The sequence below is a fragment of the Myotis daubentonii genome, chromosome 18 (assembly GCF_963259705.1).
Source record: "Myotis daubentonii chromosome 18, mMyoDau2.1, whole genome shotgun sequence".
NCBI lineage: Eukaryota > Metazoa > Chordata > Mammalia > Chiroptera > Vespertilionidae > Myotis > Myotis daubentonii.
In genome coordinates, this window is record NC_081857.1 from 34042182 (window position 1) to 34050102 (window position 7921).

The following is a 7921-nucleotide window of genomic DNA, read 5'->3' on the forward strand; positions in this document are numbered from 1 at the left end:
TCCCCAGCCCTTCCTCATCCCCACTGCGAGCTGATGGCCTCGCTTCACGTTTTACTGAACAAATGAAAGTCTCGAGGACCAAAATCTGTCCTCTCTCCACCATCCAGTTTTCAATATTGTTGGGCCAACACTCTCTGCCTCCTCCTCCTCCCATCAGAATGGAAGGTGTGTCCCTTCCGCCATAGGAGACCAGGCTCACCACCTGGGCCATGGGCCCCATTCCCTCTCATCTTGCACCCTCAGTCATACCCTTCTCTTCTTCCCCATCATTGATCTGTCTCTACTGGATCATTCTTATCAGCATAATATGCCCTGAATCTCTTTCATGTTAAATTCCTCTCTGGGCCCCACCATTTCCCCAGCAAGTATCCCACCTCCCTGCCCCCTTTATATCACACTTTTTTTTTTTTTTTTGCTTGATGTTGGTTTGACCCCAGGTCGCCGGATGGAAGTTAATCCCATCTGCATTTCAGGTCACCCTGCAATTGTGGTTCTGAGCAAGGTGCTACCCTGCTCCTCAACCACAAGACTGTTTTTTTTTTCTTCTTCTGGTGAGCTAAAGTGTTACTGGTTTTTACAAAGCGATCTTGTATCTGACAGCCTTGCTCAGTTCTCTTAGCAGGTTTCACACCTGTTGATTCGGTTGCTTTTGTCTCTGTAGGAAATCAAGTCATCGACACAGAGTGGTCGTTTCATTTCTTCGCGTCCATCCTGACCTGTTCTTTCTTTTTCTCTCTTTAAAGGGTTGTGAGGGCCTTCAGTTCTACATCAAATAATGACAGTGGGCCTCTAGTCTTATTCCTGATCTTAAAGAAAAGGTAGCTGCAGTAACTCAATTAAGTATAATATTAACACTTTATACTAATAGCCTATATAGTATATATTTGGTAGATATGATATTAAGGTTTGGGCACATCAACTTCACCAAGTTAAAGAAATTCTTTTCTCGTTTCATAAGTGGAGAATTACACTGATAGAGTTTTATAACATTGAACTGTTCTCACATCCTTAGTATAAACTGTATGTTTTTTATGATGTCCTTTCTTTCTAATCCAGTGTTATATTTGTTTTACTAATATTTAATTTGGGATTACACATCTATATTCCAGATGAAATAGGCCTATATTTTTTATCTTCCTGAACTATTCTTACCCAGTTTTGGAAACAAGATTATACCAGCCTCATGGTAGGACAGTTTTTATTCTTTTTCTATTGTCAGAAACTCATTTAAGATAGACATTATCTGGTAAAATTCATATGGAAAACCACCTAAACCTGGGGAGAGATCTTTGATTACAATTTCATTTTATTTAGTGCTTACTGATCTTTTCAAATTTCAGTTTCTCTCTTTATCGATTTTGAGATTTATATTTTTCTAGAAATGTTTTCATTTCGCCTAGATTTTCAAATATATGAGCATGGAGTTTTCATAATGTAGTTGTCTTAGTTAATGTGAGCTGCTATAACAAAATAGCATAGGCTGGGTGACTTAGACATTTTCTCACAGTTTCAAAGGCTGGGGAATCCAAGATTAAGGCGTCAGTGGATTTGGTTCTTGGTGAGAACTCTTTTCTTGGCTTGTACACAGCCACCTTCTCACTGTGTGCTCACTTTCCTCAGTGTGTGCGAGGAAAAAGGAAGGGAGGGAGAGGAGAGACAGAAAGAGCACGAGCTAGCTCAGGTGTTTGTAATTCTTCTTACAAGGGTCCTAATCCCATCCTGGGAGCACCACCCTCATGACCTCATCTAACCCTAATTACATCCCAAAGGGTCCACCCCCAACTACCATCACCTGGAGGACTGTATCTTGCGGGGGCAGAGGGGCGGGAGGGCTCACTAGACTTAAAAATTCCTGCTATATCTATTTATTTGTCTGTATTGTGTTTATTCGTATATATTATCTTTTTTCTTGATCTGTCTTACAGATCTTACGAATTTTTTTGAAAGAACCAGGTTTTAGTTTACTAGTCTTTTTTGATGTTGTAATTGTCACTCTCTTTCACTGATCTCGCTCTGGTTTTCATTATTTCCTACGATCTTGTTTCTTTGAAGTTGGCTCTGTCGCTGCTTTTCTATTTTTTGAGCTGGTGGCTTAGCTCACTCCTTTTCATTTTTATTTTTTTTATTTTTGCATTCTGATAAATGTTTTCAACAACACATCTTCCTTTAAGTTCCAGTGTCTCGTTGTCAGTTCTAGCTCTTTTGCTATTTCTTCAGGAGTTAGTGTTTAACCCGTGATGCTCTTTATTTTCAGACATCTATCTGTGTTTAAAAATGAAATCTCTTGTAATTCACTTCTAATTTTCTCTCATACGTTAGAGAACATAGCCTGAATGATGCTGATTCTGGTGGCTTCTTTAAGGACTTAATATGTGGGCAGGTTTGTAAACATTCCAGGTGAAACTCAAAAGAACAGAGCGCGCCCTCGGTGCCTCACACCGTGGACGGCAAAGGCTAGACACAGGTGGGTCTTACCTCTCCTCCTCACCAGCAGGGAAAGCGGGTCTTTTTTGTTGTTGTTTAAAGTTATGTTTTTTGTTGATTTCAGAGAGGAAAAGAGAGGAAGAGAGACATAAAAACATCGCTGATGAGAGAGAATCATTGATCGGCATCCCCGCTCACACACACACACACACTGGGGATCGAGCCTGCAACACCGGGCACGTGCCCTGACCAGGATCAAACCATGACCTCCTGGTTCATAGGTCGACGCTCAACCACTGAGCCACACCAGCCAGGCAAAAGCAGGTTTATGGAAAGACGTGGAGCTGGGCTCAGGTGGCACCTGGCATCCCTTTCACCATCATAGTTCTCCAACCTTCTAGCGGGAGGGGATTCACGTCTTCAATGGAGGTTAGAGGTCAGAGAGCAGAGCACAGGTGTGCAGAGGGTCCAGGCTTGTATTCTGGGTGTTGGGCTGTTCTCAAGAGGGTCCCTACTCACTTATAACCTCTGGCAAGTTCCTTTCTCTCCCTGATCCTGTGTTCTGAACTGTAAAAACTGGGATAATTTTACCTGCCCGATCTAAATCCCAGGGCTGTGTAGGTCCCCAGAGAGGGTCTTTCTGTGTGAAAGAACCAGAAATGGGGCCAGACTGTAGCCAGACCGTAGTCTCTCTCCGTACGCCTTCGTTCCCCGCACTCGGTTAAAGAGGTGCGACCCAGCCTTTGGACACCGTGTGGTGAAAGTAGCAGCCTGGCTATGAAGCTCTGGGTGTTTATGGGTCTGAGGCCATCTGCTCCCTTTCCGCTTGCTGTGGGTTTGGGTCTGCTCGACTCTGCTGAGCACAGGCCTCTTTGAATGATTATCATGTTTGAAGGATGTTTTATTTAATGACGTGTAAGCTGGACTGGGATTTAGCTGTTAATGTCTCCAATGTTTTTTACAGTTGCTGTTAAGAATTTTATAACTAGTTTTATGATTATAATAATAATATTCCCTCTCTGCGTCTAGAAGAGCAGCCCAGTATCTGATTTCAGGCCTTCTGTGCATCTCAGTCTTGGGCAGTGGGAGGAGGAAGAGGAGGAAAGAGAATATAAATATGGTCGAGTCTTTACGGAACTCCTGTAAGTGAAATTGCATTCATGCCAGTTGAGTCCAAGCACATTCTTAGGTTCTGAAGAAAAGAGAGACACACACTAGCGGTTCATGCTTCTTTTCTGAGGAAACGCCCTTAGAAGTTCATTTGCTTCGCCATTTGCGAGTGTGCTCATGCTAATGTTCGTACAGGCAGCCCCTGAGGCATGTACACCGAGTTTATCAACAACTCTTCCCTAGGAGTGGCCACCACCACATCTAGCCGCCCTCCCGCTGCCCCAGACCCTGCTGAACGGTCCCAGGTCCCCGGGCCGGTCACGTATTCACTCAGCACACACAGTAAGAGCACCTGGTCCAGCCGCCGAGGCAGTGTGGGCCGTGCCCGAGATGGTGGGTTCTGGGCCGATAGTTGGGGTTGACATTCTGGCTGAGCAGCTGTGAGACCTTGGATAAGTGGCTCTTCCAAGATCGACTCGAGACGACCCCGTTTTTATCTTAGTTCTGCAAATAGCTGTGCTTCTCCCTTGAACTTGATACCGTGCAGACACTAGGAGTCTTGAAAACGGGGTGACTTTCCTCTTGCTGCTGATTACCAAACAAAAGCTCTGAGCTAACTAGGCATGTGGCTTCTCTCTGGTAACCAGGACGCCCTGACAGCAATTTGTTGGCAATGTTGTACGTAGCGGTGCAGATATGCGCTGATTGAGTCACCACTCCCGCTGTCCTCAGAGCCCAGCTTGGGTCTCTACAGCTGCCTGTAGAGTTTATGTCTGTTTGTCCAGCCTCAGTATCCTTGGGGAATGGGAGGAGGTAGCCACCATGAGGACTTCAACAGGAAAACTGCCTGCGCCCTAAGTGTACAACTCTTACTGGCCAGCTCCTTTAGTTCACACACGTAGCCTTGTCCCCCGCCCTCCAAGACGCGCCAGTTGGGTGAGAGTCAAGATGGATTCCCGGTCAGCTGCACGCTGTCTAGAATCAGCACTTTCCTTCATTAGCCCCGTCTCTTCCCACCCCCTTCTTTGGCGGAGTGTTTCTTCGTGGGGATCCCCCCACCCCCCCCACCACCATTGCCTTTCCTGCTACCGGGCCTCTGCCAAGCCTACCTAGTTCACCAAATGAGCCTTCGTTATTTTGAAAGTTCAGGAAAAGAGCTTGCAATGCCAACACCTTTTCTCCCAGGCCCTTGCAAAGTCATGGATACTCAAGGCTCCATTTGACAGTAGCCAAAACCCAGTGCCAAAGGTGTGTTACAACCCGGTGATGTCTACCCCTCACTTCTCCAGCATCTCAGCCGCGGGCTGCTGCCCAGCCAAAGGCCCTGCCACACTTCTTTCCCAGGAAAGCTCACTCACTGAACCCAACCACAGTCATTCTGTGTGTGTCTTCAACACCTCGCACGATGCTCAGGTGTGATGGCCTCCAAGCCCACATTCAGCTCGCCTATCTGCTCAGAACAGGTTACCCCTGGAGCCCTCTGGCATTGCCGGGGAGTCTGCTGACCCAGGCAACACAAGCCTGGGCCCAAAATCTCAGCGGGGTCGGGGGGTGGGGAAGGAAAGGCACAGGTGTCCTCCCGGGAGGGAGAGCTCTGGGTCCTCCTAGGGGTCTACGGGTGGAGATTTTAGGGGAGGTCCCACGGGCAGATCTCAATAGAATCTTCAGCAGCTTTCCAGGTGTGTCCGTTCAGGGTGTGGTCTCCACTGACTGATCGGCCAGCAGCAGGGCAGCGGGTCATTATTCCATGCAGCTGGGCCTGGTGGCTGGTTTTATGGCTTAACTGGACCTGGTGCTGAAACACAGCTGAGGCCTAGATGTTATTCTAGGGAGGAAAAGCCAGGGGGTCCAAACCCAATGACCAGCGATGTGCTAGGGGAGGCAAGGTCACCCTACAATTGACTGTCCATTGCTAGGATGGCCTATCCTACCAGGAAGTAAAACATGGCCTCAGGAACCGGCTCCTGACGTGGGCTATCAGATTTTACAAATAAAAATGCAGGCTGCCCAGTTAAACCTGAACTGCAGATAGACAACACAGGCATTTTAGGATAAGGGTGGCTGGTGCGATGTTGGAGCTTGCGGTGATGTCCCTGGGCCTAGGAGCTGCTGCTGCCAAGCCCACGTGGCACTCAAGGGAGCCGCAGACCTGCCGGGCGCTCACGGTCTGCTCCCCAGCCTGGTGCCCGAGAGGCAGGCCCGGGTCACACGCCACCTCCTTGTGGGCTGCGTGGATGTGCAGCACCCCCTGGGGAGGGGAACCCGAGTCAAACAGCCCCGGGCTTTCCAGGAAGAGAGGAGAGGAGAGGATGCTGGCTCCTGCTTTTATGAGCAGGGCCCGCCCCAGTGCAAGTGCGAGATCTTGGCTCCAGGTCTCCCCCCTGTTTTTCTTGGAGCACCACACAGGGAAGCGCTGCTCTGGGGCATGTGTGCTCTCAGAAGAAATGGGAAGCTTTTCTCCCCCAGAGGAGCACTTTATAGAGTGGTTTCATCGCTCTAAACTCTAAATGTGTTTGTTAAAGGAAAAGGAGGTGCAAGCTGGAGGGGAGCCGCCAGCCCAGGAGCCCAGGAGCCCAGGAGGCGGCCGTCCACGGGCTTTGGCTGCGGCCGCCTGGAGGGAGGTCGCTGACCCGAGCAGCCTCCCTGAGCCCAGGACAGGACCAGCAGGGATTTCCAGTCCTTCCAGGCCCAAATGATCCAGAAAGGAATGATAATAAAAATTCCTTCCACTTCAAAGCCTACGAAGCATTTTTTTATAGACATTCTCAGTAGCCCTTCTAGCAGGTGCGAGGCACGGGCCCGAGGAGAGGGAGCCGTGACTTCCTTGGAATTAGGAGTCTGTGAGGAATGGAGCCGGGACTCAACCCCAGGCTTCTGGGCCTCAGTCCAGAGACCTTTCCAAGGTGGTCAGATGCCTCATTGTGTTGTAGGCGGCGAGAACGGGACCATGTGTCTGACCAAACCTGGGTTCAGCAACCTCAGTGCTTGGGTTCTAGCTAGGAAAGGATTCAGAGCAAGGCCCGAACTGTAAGAACACTGATCGGGTAAGTTACGGAGGCAGAAGAAGTAATTCCGAGAAGAAATGGGCTTAGGAAACGAGTTATGGAGGTAAAGGGAAGGGCCATGGAGGCTTGGGAGTGAGAAGCTAATGGTAAGGAGCCTGGGGGGACAGAGAGGAAGGGAAAAGCAAAAGCGTTCTTGCTGGAGGGAGAGCTCGCTGGGCCCTCCCTGGGGCCTCAGGGCTTTAAGGGCTAGGGTTTAGGGGCGGTCCCTGGGAAAGCGCTCAATAGAAGATTCAGCAGCTTCCCAGGTGTGTCCTTTTAGGGTCGTGGTCTCCACTAATTGATGGGCCTGGCCCGCATCAGGGCAGGGGGTGATTATTTCAAGCAGTTGGGCCTCAGGGCAGCTGTGGCTGGTTTTATTGTTTATCTGGGCCTGGACCTGAAATACAGCCTAGGGATAGATGCTATCTCTAGGGAGGAAAGGTCAGAGGGTCCAAACCGCAAGACCAGGGAAATGCTGGGGGAGGAGAAGTCACCCTGGGGGCACGGTTCCACCCTACAATTGATCGTCCACTCCGATGGCCTTCTGTGCCTGCCCTGTTGTCCTTGCTCTGCTCCTGTCTGTCCAACTGCCTGCTGCCGTTGTTCCTTCCGGGTGGCTTGGACAGCCATGGACAAGCTCTGGGCATGGTGACCAGATGTCTGGTTCGTGGAGGGACAAGTGGGAAAGGAGGTGGTGGGACTTGAGAGCCACGGAGTCTCACTTCTGTCTCTGCCCAACTAACCTTCTACCTGGCGTCCCCTGTCTTCCCCGTGGCTCTCTCCCATCCCTCATTCACTTACCTCTTCAGGTCCCTTCAGGTCTCCTGACAGGATCTGTGGCGCCACCTCCTCCAGGCGCACCCCCCGGCCTCCCTAAGGTGGTGGGAGGCACCCTGTCCACTCCCAGTGCATAATGACTTCATCACAGACATTTTGTGTTGAATTTGCTTATTTGCCTAGCGTCTCCCTGAAAACACCTCTGGGAGGGCAGGGGCTGCATCTTCATACATTAATCAATTCCACAAACACTGAGGGGCTGCCCACTGTGGGTCAGGAACGAGGGGATACAGTGTATCCCAGGGGTACAGTGACAGCAAAAACAAGTCCAGTGCTGCCCTCATGGAGCTTGTGGTCCGTTGGGTGAGACAGGCATTAATCAAATACCCATACGAGTAAAAGCAACATTACAACTATGTCAGTGAACGTTTGATTTGATGACCATGCACGAAGAACCGACATGAGCCGTACCCCACATGAGGAGAGCTCAGGACGGGGGACCAGAGAGGCTTCTCCTGAGGAAGTGCTGGTGGCATGGAGATTGGAGGCCAAGAAGAGGTTAACTA